Source organism: Pongo pygmaeus, chromosome 2 (genome assembly GCF_028885625.2).
Source record: "Pongo pygmaeus isolate AG05252 chromosome 2, NHGRI_mPonPyg2-v2.0_pri, whole genome shotgun sequence".
NCBI classification, from domain to species: domain Eukaryota; kingdom Metazoa; phylum Chordata; class Mammalia; order Primates; family Hominidae; genus Pongo; species Pongo pygmaeus.
The window spans coordinates 173,047,045-173,060,858 of NC_085930.1; the positions used below are offsets into that span (position 1 = coordinate 173,047,045).

Consider the following 13,814-nt stretch of genomic DNA (forward strand, 5'->3'; position numbering starts at 1 on the left):
AGTGAGGAGCAAGGAGAGCCAGTCCAGGTGCAACAGAATAAGCATTCTAGGGCCCCAAGAGCTCATAATTCAATTTGCTCTTAAATTTGAAGTAATTGATGTAATTACAAAATAGAATGTTTTCCAAGTTTAACAAATCTTCTATTTAAAATCTTGTTTGCCTCAGAAGATGCATTTTCATCTTAATGTTTATTCTAAATATATGAGTCTTATATTTTAATTTTTCCTTATTTGTCATTTCTAATTGATTATATGTTTTTCTTTGAAGAAATTTATTGTACTGATATTTGAGGCTATCTCCCTGAATTTTATTTTCTTATTCTTTCTAGTGTTTACTTTTACTTTGTTGTTATCACTTCTAGTCTCATAAAATGAAAGCCTGGAGCATTCATTTACATTGGTTTTTAACAATACGTATACTTAAATGGGTAAATTTTTCCTTAAATTATTGCTTAAGTGTCAATGCACCAGTTTTGAAAGTCACATTTTCGTTAACTTTCAAAACAAACTTTTTCCAATTTTTCTTGTGAACCTTTATAGTTGACATAGGGTTATTTAAAAGTGTATTGCTTAAGTACTAAACATTTGCTTTTTAAAAAAAGTTAATACTTTTGCCACTTCTATAACTGTGAGACTCTATATATTTAATGCCATTCCCTACCCCTTTTGTGCTATTGTTTTCATATGTTTAACTTCTACATGTATATTGAACCTAATAGAATAATATCATTATAATCATCATTTAATATTTAAATTACAAACATTTATTTATAAATTATTATATTATTTACCTTATCTGATACTCTTCATTCTTTTCTTTTTCCTCAGGCATATTTGCTATTATTTTTCCCCTTTTAGTGAAAATCTGCTGCTTCTGAACTTCCTCAGCTTAATAAAAATTTTTAGTGTGTGTTGTTCCCCTCTATGTGTCTATATGTTCTCATCATTTAGTTACCACTTTTAAGTGAGAACATGTGATATTTGGTTTTCTGTTCCTGTGTTAGTTTGTTGAGTATAATGACTTCCAGCTCCATCCATGTCCCTGCAAAGGACATTATCTCCTTCCTTTTTATGGCTGCAAAGTATTCCATGTTGTATTTGTACCCTGTTGGAGGGTGGGGGATGGGAGAAGGGAGGGTATCAGAAAAAAATAGCTAATGGGTGTAGCAAACAACCAACATGGTACACATTTACATATGTAACAAACCTGCACATGTGCCCCTAAACTTAAAAGTTGGAAAAAAATCTTTATTTCATTTCTATTTTTGAAGAATATTTTATCTGTTGATAGTATTCTGGATTGGCATTTTTTTTGTTTAAAAATTAAAAAAATTTTATTCCATTGTCTTTGGCTTCCATAATTTCTTGAAAAATAGTGTATATCTTATAGCTTTTTCTTTTCTTTTTATGTGCCTATGCTTACCCATCTTGTTGCTATTTTAATGATAATGCATTTTCCTTATCTGGCTGCCTTTATTAACATTTTCTTTTCTTTTCAAAATTTTACTATAATGTGCCAGTTGTGGCTTTCTGTATACTAACTTTCCTTGCATTTTGTAGAGCCTTTTATTTTTAAAAAATCCTAGACTTCAATATCTTTTGTAAATTTTGAAAAAAATAGCCAGTATTTCTTCTAGTTTTTCTAACTTATCTTTTTTCTTTCTTCTTAAACTCTAATTACATTAGACTTTTGCACGATGTTAACATGTCCTTGATTGTCATTTCTGTATTTCTTACATTCTCTACTTTCCTTGAATGCTTCAACTGCTTTCTAGTTTACTAATTTTTGCTCTTTTTGTTTAATAATTAATTACATTATTAATTTCAATTATAGCATTTTCCATTTTAGAATTTTTATTTTATACCTATATTAGTCTGTTCTTATGCTGCTAATAAAGACCTACCCGAGACTGGTAATTTATAAAGGAAAGATGTTTAATTGACTCACAGTTCCACATGGCTGGGGAGGCCTCACAATCATCGTGGAAGGTGGATGAGAAGCAAAGTCACATTTTAGATGGTGCAGGCAAGAGAGCTTGTGCGGGGAACTCCAATTTATAAACCCATCAGATCTCCTGAGACTTATTTACTACTACTAGAACAGGATGAGGGAAACTGCCCCCATGACTTAATTATCTCCACCTGGCCCTGCCTCTGACATGTGGGGATTATTACAATTCAAGGTGAGATTTGGGTAGGGGCACAGCCAAACCAGATCAATACCTTTAGAAAGACTCACGTTTTCTCTTTAGTTCACATTTTGTTTGCTTGAACAAAATTAGCACATCTATTTTAAAAATCTCAATCTTACAATACCTAAATTCAAATCATTTCTGTGCCTCTTTTCCATAGTACATTTTTATCTCCTTGTTTTTAATCATACGGTTTTGTTTTTTAGATGTGAAGTTTTTTGTTTTTTTTTTGGTTTTGTTTTGTTTTTTGTTTTTTTGTTTGTTTGTATAAATTGGCTATCAGCATCACAGTTACAATTTGTAGAAATACTAGACTATGTCTTCCTTCTCCTGCGAGAGTTAGGTTTTCTTCTGTCAGGAATATAAAACAGAAGCAGAATATTTTAATCCTGTAAAAGACTAGTTTTTATTCTTTGTCAGTATATACTGTGTTTCAGTTTTCCCTTCTATTTTGTGAGTTCTGTAGTCTCAACTGAAATCTTGGGGTATTTACCTCACCACTCCACATTGGCATTAAATTCCAACCTCTTCCCAGCAGAGTACCTTCAGAAATCTTATCTCAGCTCTTTAGTCTTTCTCCTTTTACATTTCACTGGATTATTAGAGTCATATTCTGATATTTGCCTGACGGAGATGGAGACTGCATATAGTTTTTTAGTGGTCATTCCCATTATTTTCTCTTTTCTTCACATGCTCTCCCTTTTCCAGCCACTTTTGACTAATCCAGTCTTCAGCTTTTGTTTCCTTCTGGACAGTGTGACTGCAACATTCTGCCAAGATCTATTGATAAATAATCTCAGGAAAAATGCTGTGGTAAAGATGATGTGCACCTGCTTGTGATTCCATTCAGTGATCACTAACACTCCCTCAAATGTTTCCACTATTGGTTTCTCATAAATCCCTTTAAACAACTATTTCTACATATTATGTTGATTTCACAGCTGTTTTCCGTAAGACAGATTCTCTGTCATGGGCAAACTAAATATTTCTGGGCATCTTCATTAGCTTGTCTGTCAGGACCAAACTAACCATTTTGGGGAATCTTCATTAGCTAACCACTAGATTCATTAGCTAGCCATTAGATCTATAATTTCTGTCATTTTTTAATATGCCATATTTATTTAAAGTAAGAAAAGTTCTAGACTGATATTTTCTGTCATTCATTTGCTTTTAATTTGTACATTGACTATTTTTCTTTGTAATTGTTCTTGTACTTTTTTGGTTCAATTCAAGTCATTTTAAAATTCTATCCCTTACATTTTATAAATAATTTGTTTTATTTAGCTTCTTTGTATGATGTTCAATGATATCAAGAGTTTTACCTTTCTAAAATTTTATCTAAATGTATATTTTAAAAATATAACCCTCTTATGTTCTTACATACGACTGTGGAAGTTGTCCTTATTTGAAATTTTTTCTGGGTTATAAGGAATTGATTTTACTTTACTTGGTCAATCTGTGTCTTTCATATACTAAAAAACATTGCTGGTGAAATCATTTCCCTGTTTTTGTAGGGAACAGGTGTTCTCTAGAAAATTGTAGAGAACCTTTTCTGTTAATTTATTTGATTCTATGAGAACAGACATAGATGAAAAACCATGGGTATCTAATTTTAAGAATGTTTTCCAAACTTTCTCTATAAATTCATTTGAATTTTTGCCCCATTTGTGGCCCACTAGATTGTAAATATATGATCTTCTCTATTAGAAGGTAAACTTATATATGAAATTGTACAATTTTTCTAGGTAAATTTATTCTGTTCTTGATGGCTAAATTGGTATCTAGGCTAATTGTGTATAATTCAGTGAGCATCTTCTCTCTTCACTTCAGAGTCTCAATACTTTCCAGATGCCTGTTTTTCTGATGCATATGCCAAATTAAAGAAAATACATTTTATATGTACACATACATATATATGCACACAAAATATATATAGGTATATATTCACCCCATAATTATATTATGTATAAATATATGCAATATATAATGTATATATTTTCTGTAAACTTATGTTTATATGTATTTGTATTTATGTGTAAATAATTTTTGTATGCATCACATGCACTTATATATATTTCATCTTTTTTAACCTACATCAACCATTGCTATTTCTAAAAATTGGTATTCCTGATGAGTAAAATGGGTTTAGTTTTCTTATTCTATATTCTTTTTGCATTCTGACTGCACGCCTGCACTCCTCCTCCAAAATGAATGAGTTTTGATCCTTTGAAATTGCCTTCATTCCTTCTTCACCACACCTCACTGTAAACACAGCAGATAAGCCTGATATGAGCTTCTTCCATTTGCTTCTCACAATATCTTCCAAACTGTACTGCATTTAGCCCTTATCTTCTGACACTTATCAGATCCAATGAATCTTTTCCTAGTTTCAGTACATAAAATATTTTGTTTTGATTCACGTTACTTGTGATATAAATAATTACAGAATAATTTTAAAATATTGTCATGTATCCATAAGTTTTTAAAATCCCATAAATACTTTAAATTAAACTTCTATTTGATGTTAGGTCATATGCCATGATATATGCTAATAATAAAATAGTAAATAAGCGGTAATAATTTTTATTGTACAATCGACAAAATTTATATTTTGTAACTAAGAATTATCCTAAAATTGGGCTTTTTTTTTTTTTTGCTACATTTTACTTTATTTTGCTTTTGAGGAAAACCAATTGACCAAGTTTTCCCAGAACTGTTAGTGTTCACTGATCAAGAAGGAAAGGAGGTCAGAAGGCAAACTTTTCACTTCCTCTCAAACATATATTGCAAGTACCACAGAAAATTGAAACAACAGATGCAGCACAGACTGATTTTCAACATGCAGCGGGCCCAAGCAAGAAGTGTTGAGTACTGAAGATCTACAGAGGTCAGACTGGGAGCACTACTACAGGAAGTTTGAATCTATCCACCCAGCTTTTTCCTCCCACATTCTAGGCTCATCACTCCTTCCCATTTCAAGCTGGCTTATCCAAATATATGGAAATTCAGGCTGCTCCATATATATTAATACTTGCCCAGATGTTTTTCTGGAGGCATCTCCACAAGCCAAGCCCCGACTCAAATTCTGTACAGGAAGTTCCCGTTGCTGTCAAATAACTTTCACCCCCTCTATACTACTTTGCTGCTGGTTACCTGGCTCCCCTGCCTTTAACTCCTCCAGCTTCTGATCACTTGGCAACCCACCATAGCCAGTTCTTCTGGAGCTCTCACAATCACTGGAGTTCTTCTGCAGCTCTCTCTGATGACCCAGGACTGCAGCAACAGTCACAAAGCTCTCCTCCAGGTCCTGGATTCCTTTATTTCTTCCCTTCTATCTCCTTGGTGTATTTGTCCTGTGAGTGTTTGACTCTATCACTTTCAAAGTTGTGCTGTAATTCGGGTCTTTGGATGAGGCTTCATGCCCTGGCATAAGCAAAGAGCCTGATACAGAGTGGCCTGCAGGGAGCAGCTTCCAGGTATTTCCAGAGCCCTGGAGCTGCTGAAGCGAGTAGGCAAGCCCAGCTTTCTTAAGGACTTTTTGATCCGGCTTCAGCTTCTGCTCCATTGTGGGTACAAACTTGCATTTTAAAACTCTTCTGGGCGGGGTGGCTCATGCCTGTAATCCCAGCACTTTGGGAGGCCGAGGTGGGTGGATCACCTGAAGTCAGGAGTGTGAGACTAGCCTGGCCAACATGGTGAAACCCCGTCTCTACTAAAAATACAAAAAATTAGCCAGGTGTGGTAGCACGGGCCTGTAATCCCAGCTACTCGGGAGGCTGAAGTAGCAGAATCGCTTGAACCTGGGAGGCGGAGGTTTCAGTGAGTGGAAATCCGCCATTGCACTCAGCCTGGGCGACAGAGCAGAACTCCGTTAAAAAAAAAAAAAAAAAAAAAAAAAAAAAACTTCGGATCACATCAGTGCAGACATCAAAGCCTTCCATCAACCTGGGAACTGACCAGGACCAGGCGCCTCCATTTGCCTCTGGATTTTCTGGAATCGGATTGCTTTTTTCTGTCGTTGCAGGGTGCTGGGGGAAGAGAGCCAATGGCAGAAGCCATGCACGGAAGTAGGATGGATGTTTGAAGAGCCTCAGGCTAAATCACGGAGCTCCTAGCCCACTTCTCTTTGATCGCAAGGGCAACCGTGCCATGTTGCCGGCTTAGAGCTGCTCTGTACACTGAGAAAGCTAACACCTAAAACAATAACTGCCCTTAAGTATACCTAACACTCTAAATGGGTGATGAAATACGTCATTAGTGAAGGTGAGAGGTGACAGCGTGCTGGCAGTCCTCACAGCCCTCGCTCGCTCTGGGCGCCTCCTCTGCCTTGGCTCCCACTTTGGCGGCACTTGAGGAGCCCTTCAGCCCACCGCTGCACTGTGGGAGCCCCTTTCTGGGCTGGCCAAGGCCAGAGCCGGCTCCCTCAGCTTGCAGGGAGGTGTGGAGGGAGAGGCAGGAGCAGAACCGGGGCTGCGCAGGGCGCTTGCGGGCCAGCTGGAGTTCCGGGTGGGCGTGGGCTTGGCGGGCCCCGCACTGGGAGCAGTGGGCCGGCCCTGCTGGCCCTGGGCAATGAAGGGCTTAGCACCCGGGACAGCGGCTGCAGCGGGTGTACTGGGCCCCCCAGCAGTGCCAGCCCACCGGCGCTGCGCTCGATTTCTCACGGGGCCTTAGCTGCCTTCCCGTGAGGCAGTGCTGGGGACCTGCAGCCCGCCATGCCTGAGCCTCCCACCCCCTCCATGGGTTCCTGTGCGGCCGGAGCTTCCCCCATGAGCAAGCACCATCCCCTGCTCCACGGCACCCAGTCCCATCGACCACCCAAGGGCTGAGGAGTGCAGGCGCCCAGCAGGACTGGCAGGCAGCTCCACCTGCAGCCCTAGTGCGGGATCCACTGGGTGAAGCCAGCTGGGCTCCCGAGTCTGGTGGGGGGGGTGGAGAACCTTTATGTCTAGCTCAGGGATTGTAAATACACCAATCAGCACTCTGTATCTAGCTCAAGATTTGTAAACACACCAATCAGCACCCTGTGTCTAGCTCAGGGTTTGTGAATGCACCAATGGACACTCTGTATCTAGCTACTCTGGTGGGGCCTTGGAGAACCTTTGTGTCCATACTCTGTATCTAACTAATCTGGTGGGGACGTGGAGAACCCTTGTGTCTAGCTCAGGGATTGTAAACCCACCGATTAGCGCCCTGTCAAAACAGACCGCTCGGCTCTACCAATCAGCAGGACATAGGTGGGGCCAGATAAGAGAATAAAAGCAGGCTGCCCCAGCCTGCAGTGGCAACCTGCTTGGGTCCCCTTCCACACTGTGGAAACTTTGTTCTTTTCGCTCTTTGCAATAACTCTTGCTACTGCTCACTCTTTGGGTCCACACTGCTTTTATGAGCTGTAACACTCACCGCGAAGGTCTGCAGCTTCACTCCTGAAGCCAGCGAGACCAGGAGCCCACCGGGAGGAACGAACAACTCCAGACACACCACCTTAAGAGCTGTAACACTCACCGCGAAGGTCTGCAGCTTCACTCCTGAAGCCAGCGAGACCAGAAGCCCACCGGGAGGAACGAACAACTCCAGACACACCACCTTAAGAGCTGTAACACTCACCGCAAAGGTCTGCAGCTTCACTCCTGAGCCAGCTAGATCAGGAACCCACCAGAAGGAAGAAACTCCGAACACATCCGGACATCAGAAGGAACAAACTCCAGAGATGCCACCTTAAGAGCTGTAACACTGCGAGGGTCCGCGGCTTCATTCTTGAAGTCAGTGAGACCAAGAACCTACCAATTCTGGACACAAAGGGACCAACGGTCCCAGGGGAGCCGAACACCTGACGCTGCGCCCCTGACAACACCCCTAAGAAGGAACAAGGGCCGCTGCCAAGCAGGACGCCTGGCGCCAAGGGGGCGTGGCCTGGGGCGGTGGGTGGGGAGAGGCCTTGCTTCAAGCTGAGGGCCCAGGGAAAAGCCGGTACCTTTCCACCTCCTGCAGCCCGCCTTCCTCTGGCTCCCGGTCAATAAGGCCTGGGCCCGCCACCCAGTGGGTCTTGAACCCACAGCGAGTGATGGCAGCGCGAACGCGCCCGCTATCTAGAGACTCAGGGTAACCACCATGTCGACTGAAACCAGCCTTCAGCAGCCAAATTGGGTCTATTCTTTGACAGAAGGATTTTAAAAGATATTACATAATTAATAATTTGTCCCTTTACATGCTATCTCTTTAAATTGCCCATAAATGTTCAAGATTATTCACGAATTATTATCCAGGGAAGCTTTGCCAAATCAAATTCAGAAACATGAAGTCATGTTTCTGGTTTTATCCTCACTTTCTGATTTATTTGAGAAAAGAAGGAATTTTTTTCTGTTTTATGGTTAAATTTGATGCTCACTGTTTTTTATTTGTACTCCCTCTTTTCATAATCAAGTTTGCTCTCTTTTAAAGTTAATCTCGTCATATTTAAATTATAATATTCACAGGAAAAAAATCCCATTAAAAAACCAAGGACTTGAACAGACACTTCTCAAAAGAAGACGTTCATGCAGCCAACATATAAAAAAAGCTCAACATTACTGATCATTAGAGAAATGCAAATCAAAACTACAAAGAGATACTATCACATGCTAGTCAGAATGGCCATTATTAAAATGTCAAGAAACTATAGATGCTGGCAAGGTTGTGGAGAAAAAGGAACACTTTTACACTGTTGGTGGGAATGTAAATTAGTTCAACCATTGTGGAAGACAGTGTGGTGATTCCTCAAAGATCTAGAAGTAGAAACATCATTTGACTCAGTTATCCCGTCACTGGGTATATACCCAAAGAAATATAAATCATTTTGTTATATAGATACATCTACATGTATGTTCATTGCAGCACTATTCACAATAGCAAAGAAATGGAACCAGCCTAAATACCCATCAGTGATAAACTGGATAAAGAAAATGTGGTACATATACACCATGGCATACTATGCAGCCATAAAAAGGAATGAGATCATGTCTTTTGCAGGAACATGGATGGAGGTGGAAGCTGTTATTCTCAGCAAACTAATGCAGGAACAGAAAAATCAAACACCACATGTGCTCACTTATAAGTGGGAGCTGAACGATAAGAACAAGTGGACACATCCAGGGGAACAACACACAGTGGGGCCTGTCGGGAGGGGTTTGGGGAAGCAGAGCATCTAGAAGAAGGGCTAATGGATGCTGGGCCTAATAGTTTGGTTATGGGTTAATCTGTGCAGCAAACTATCATGGCACACATTTACCTATATAATAAACCTGCACATCCTGCATATGTATACCAAAACTTAAAATAAAAGTTGGAGAAACAAAATAAAAATAAATAATATTATAATTAATTAGAAATTGGCCAATAAATGTGAGTAGAATAGAAAACAAAGTTATAGATCCTTTTTTGTTAAGAAAATTTTATTTCTAGCAGCTATTGAAATATTATAGTTATTATGACGAATATAGATTAAAAACTTTGGAAACTAAAAATATGGGTTTGAGATAATTTTTATAAAATATAAAATCTCCAGCTTTGGTTTTGTGTAGTTCTGTATTATTTTCAAATTTAAGGAGCTATAATGCAGCTGAAAACAGGAAACGTGTGTTATATCTTTTTAACTAAAATATGAAGGAGAAATAAAACGGTTAATCTATCTCATTTTGACCCTTTATTTTAGCTAGCACTTTTGCATTTAAACATAGGAATTAAGGTTTTGAAATTCCAGGGATTTTCTGCCAAAAGAGAAGTTGGTCTACAAACTATTGTGATGCTAGATGCCAGCAAATCCATTTATTTAGTTAGCAAACATCGCAATTCTAGTGTGAACTCAGGCCATGTTTGAGACTTTAATTAAATGGAAATGTGTTGTCTTCGCTGAGAGAAAAAAAACAACTGGTTATTAAATTTTCTAAGCTAGAAATGCAGTGTTTATTGGATGGAATTTTACACACACACACACACACCCTTAAATACAAGCAATTGAGTTTAACTCTATTGAATAAATATGGAAATCGATATTACCTGATTTATAAAACCTGGGAAGTAAAGCTAATCATTTTTGATCATCAGGATGTAAATGTTTTTGAGACAATTCTCTGGTAAGTAGATGCTTTCTTGATTTGCAGTTTACTTTAACAAGAATACTATATTTGAGATCTGAAAAAACAAAAACAAAACCATGGATTTCTTGTAAACTCATATTATACTTAAGATTGAAGAGTTAAATCACGGTGGATCAGACCTGTAATCCCAGCAGTTTGGGAGGTCGTGTCAGACAGATCACCTGAGGTCAGGAGTTCAAGATCAGCCTGGTCAACATGGTAAAACCCCTTCTCTATTAAAATTCAAAAATTAGCCAAGAATCTTGGCAGGCACCTGTAATCCCAGCTACTAGGGAAGCTGAGGCAGGAGAATCACTCGCACCCGGGAGGTGGATGTTGCAGCGAGCCAAGACTGTGCCATTGCACTCCAGCCTGGGCAATACAGCGAGACTGTCTCAGGAAAAAAAAAAGAGTTAAACTCTAGATTATTTTAATACCATTTAGTAAGTTTAAAAGTTGTGATAGATTAAATAGCAAACCTGTATCTGAAAACTTCCAATAAAGATTATTCACTGACATGTTTTGCATAATGCTTTGCTATATTTACATACACTTAAAACTGTTCCTGCTAAGATTCTCTCACCTAACTAGACTGCTGAAATAACAACTGATGGCTATAAGCACAACCCATAATTAATTTCCCTTAAACAAACAAACTATTGTGGGGATCTTTATGTGGTTTATTTAATTTGCTAACTGAATAAATTGGTTTGCTGCCATATGATGGTTGCAGTTTTCTTTTCCTTATTCTACTTAAATATCATTCTACTGTTTATTATCATATCCATACAGTATGGTTCAACCTTAAGAAAGTACTTAAAGTCACTTGCTATTTTCCCAGTGCTTTAGATGTGAATAATATTAAAAATGAGATGTAGTGCTTTATAGTTAATTATACTTTCATTGTAATTTGAATAAAATAGGCATTCTTGTAAAAATAGGACCATGACATTATAAATATGAGTGTCTTGTGTGTTATTCCTGAACTTACAGTACAAATAATCATATAATATTAGGAAAGGAAAGGCTTATTGTAAGTTAATGAAATAAGAGAGAATTTGAAAAATATTTGTCTAATTTTTACTTTGTTTAGGGTCATCCTAGAGGAAAGGAAAATTTTTAGATATGGAGAGATGATTGAAGTTCCAGGTCTAATTATCTTGTTTCTGAGGATTTACAGGAATATGGCCAAATTTATCATTGACTTTGTAGAAGAGTTCTGAGCAGAAATTTGACATAGGACAGCTGAAGCAATGAGAGAGGTGAAGCATAAATATCCCCAAACAACCTATTTTCCATATTGAAATATATTTCTTCTAAGATTGGAAAGCTTTAATGAAGTCAGAGATGACTGCAAAGTGGCTTACCTGACAGATGAAGCAATAAGCCCATTCCCTCTCTGCAGCTAAAAGGTTGAAATTACCCATCTGTCATTTCTTTAGTGGGTGGGGATTATAATGGAAGGCAGCATGCCACCTTAATTACATAACTATCCCAATTCCAATTACATATAATGTAGGGTATAAAATGCATTATCTTTCTACAATAAACTGAACACATAACAATGGCTGTATTCCATTTTATCTTTGACATTTCTATTTTTCCATTACTATTTTTTTAATTTAATGTGATATTGTAGCACATTTTACTTTGATGTTACTGCTCCCTATTTTTTGATATTGTTATCAAAAATGCAGTGATTATTTGTTGACAGTTAATGTGCACGTGAACACATATCAGTATACCACATATGAGATTTTATAAATAAAAGGAAAATAAATATGATTTAAATTTAGACTTCTTTTGTCTTCATTGTTTTTCTTATAAAGGGCCCTTTCACTTTCTGTAAGAGTTCTCAAGACATGGGATCCCAGAGGATTCCGCAGGGTGTATAGACTTACTCATGTTACTTTGAGCAAAAGATCCTTGTGATTTAATTCAATATTATTCCTTTACACAAGCTGGATGAATGCTAGAAGTCCAGACTCGATACTTTTTTACTTTCATTTGACTCATTCAGTGATAACCTTGAGCAGTTACCCTCACAACTGAGTATGTGACAGGAATGTTGAGCTTGGTAGGATTAAGATAACACATAAAAAGGAAACCTTTAAAATTTTTGATATAGAGGGACATCTAGACAGAGATACTCCATACAGATAAAATGCCTTTTAAAAACAGACTTTGGAATGTGACACATATATATGTGTGCGTATAAATATGTATGTATGTATACACACAGAGACACACACACAAGAGAATATACTCTCAGTTCAGTCAGAAACTCAAAACCTTAAATATTTTAATTTTTACTTGGACTTTGTTTTAATATAAAAAATGTTTCTCAAACATGTATATCAGTTAGTTACTTTTACATAACAAGCTCCACTAAAACTCACAAACATACAAGTATTTATTTAGCTCACATTTACTTTTAATGGATGATCTGGGTGAGGCTTACCTGCTGCAGCTTCTCTCTGCACCAAGTACCTTTCTTCTCCAACCTGGAACCAAGGCTTAGTCCAAACATACCACTTTCATGGAAGGGGTAGGAACACAAGACACCAGGGGAAATGTACAAGCCCTCTTAAAGCCCAGACTTCCAACTGGCACACACTTACTTCAGCCGGATTCTATTGCCTAAACAAGTCACGTGATAGCATCCAAAGCCAAGGGTTAGGAAAATATACCCTATTCCTTAACGGAAGAAACTGATAAGCCACCCAGAAAAGAATTAAAAATCATGAAGGCAGCTGGGCACCGTAGCTCACGCCTGTAATCCCAGCACTTTGGAAGGCCGAGGCGGGCGAATCACAAGGTCAGGAGATCGAGACCATCCTGGCTAACATGGTGAAACCCCGTCTCTACTAAAAATACAAAAAAATTAGCCAGGCGTGGTGGCGGGTGCCTGTAGTCCCAGCTACTCGGGAGGCTGAGGCAGGAGAATGGTGTAAACCCAGGAGGCAGAGCTTGCAGTGAGCCGAGATCGCGCCACTGCACTCTAGCCTGGGTGACAGAGCCAAGACTCCGTCTCAAAAAAAAAAAAAAAAAAAAATCATGAGGGGGTAAAGAAGTGGGTTATAATGTAATTAACCACAGTAAGAGTTGTGCTTGGTCCAGTGAGAGATAAGAAATGTAAGACAGGATTTGGTATGTCCGAAGAGTTTGCAGTCTACTTCAGTCAATAACAAATTGCTTTTGAAAAAAAAAATAACAAATCATTGTTGCAAAAAATGTGACTTTTGTTTTGGTTACTCATCCTGCTTTTGGGGAATTTTCTATAATAATGTATAATGTGGGAGGTGGAATAGGCCTTCCAGTATAGAAGCTGAAAATGCTAGACATTCTTTCCCAGCTCCTTAGAACCTAAGACCTTTTTCAATCCCATCACTGGATATATAACCAAAGGATTATAATCATTCCACTATAAAGACATGTGCACTTGTATGTTTATCACAGCACTATTTACAATAGCAAAGACTTGGAACCAACCCAAATGCCCATCAATGAT

At 38.3% G+C, this 13,814-nt stretch overlaps 1 pseudogene; it reads right to left on the reverse strand.

The window, feature by feature from the left end:
• Positions 1 to 5,250: 5,250 nt before the first annotated feature.
• Positions 5,251 to 12,833, reverse strand: LOC129032949 (neugrin-like; annotated as a pseudogene).
• Between the last annotated feature and the right edge of the window lie 981 nt (positions 12,834 to 13,814).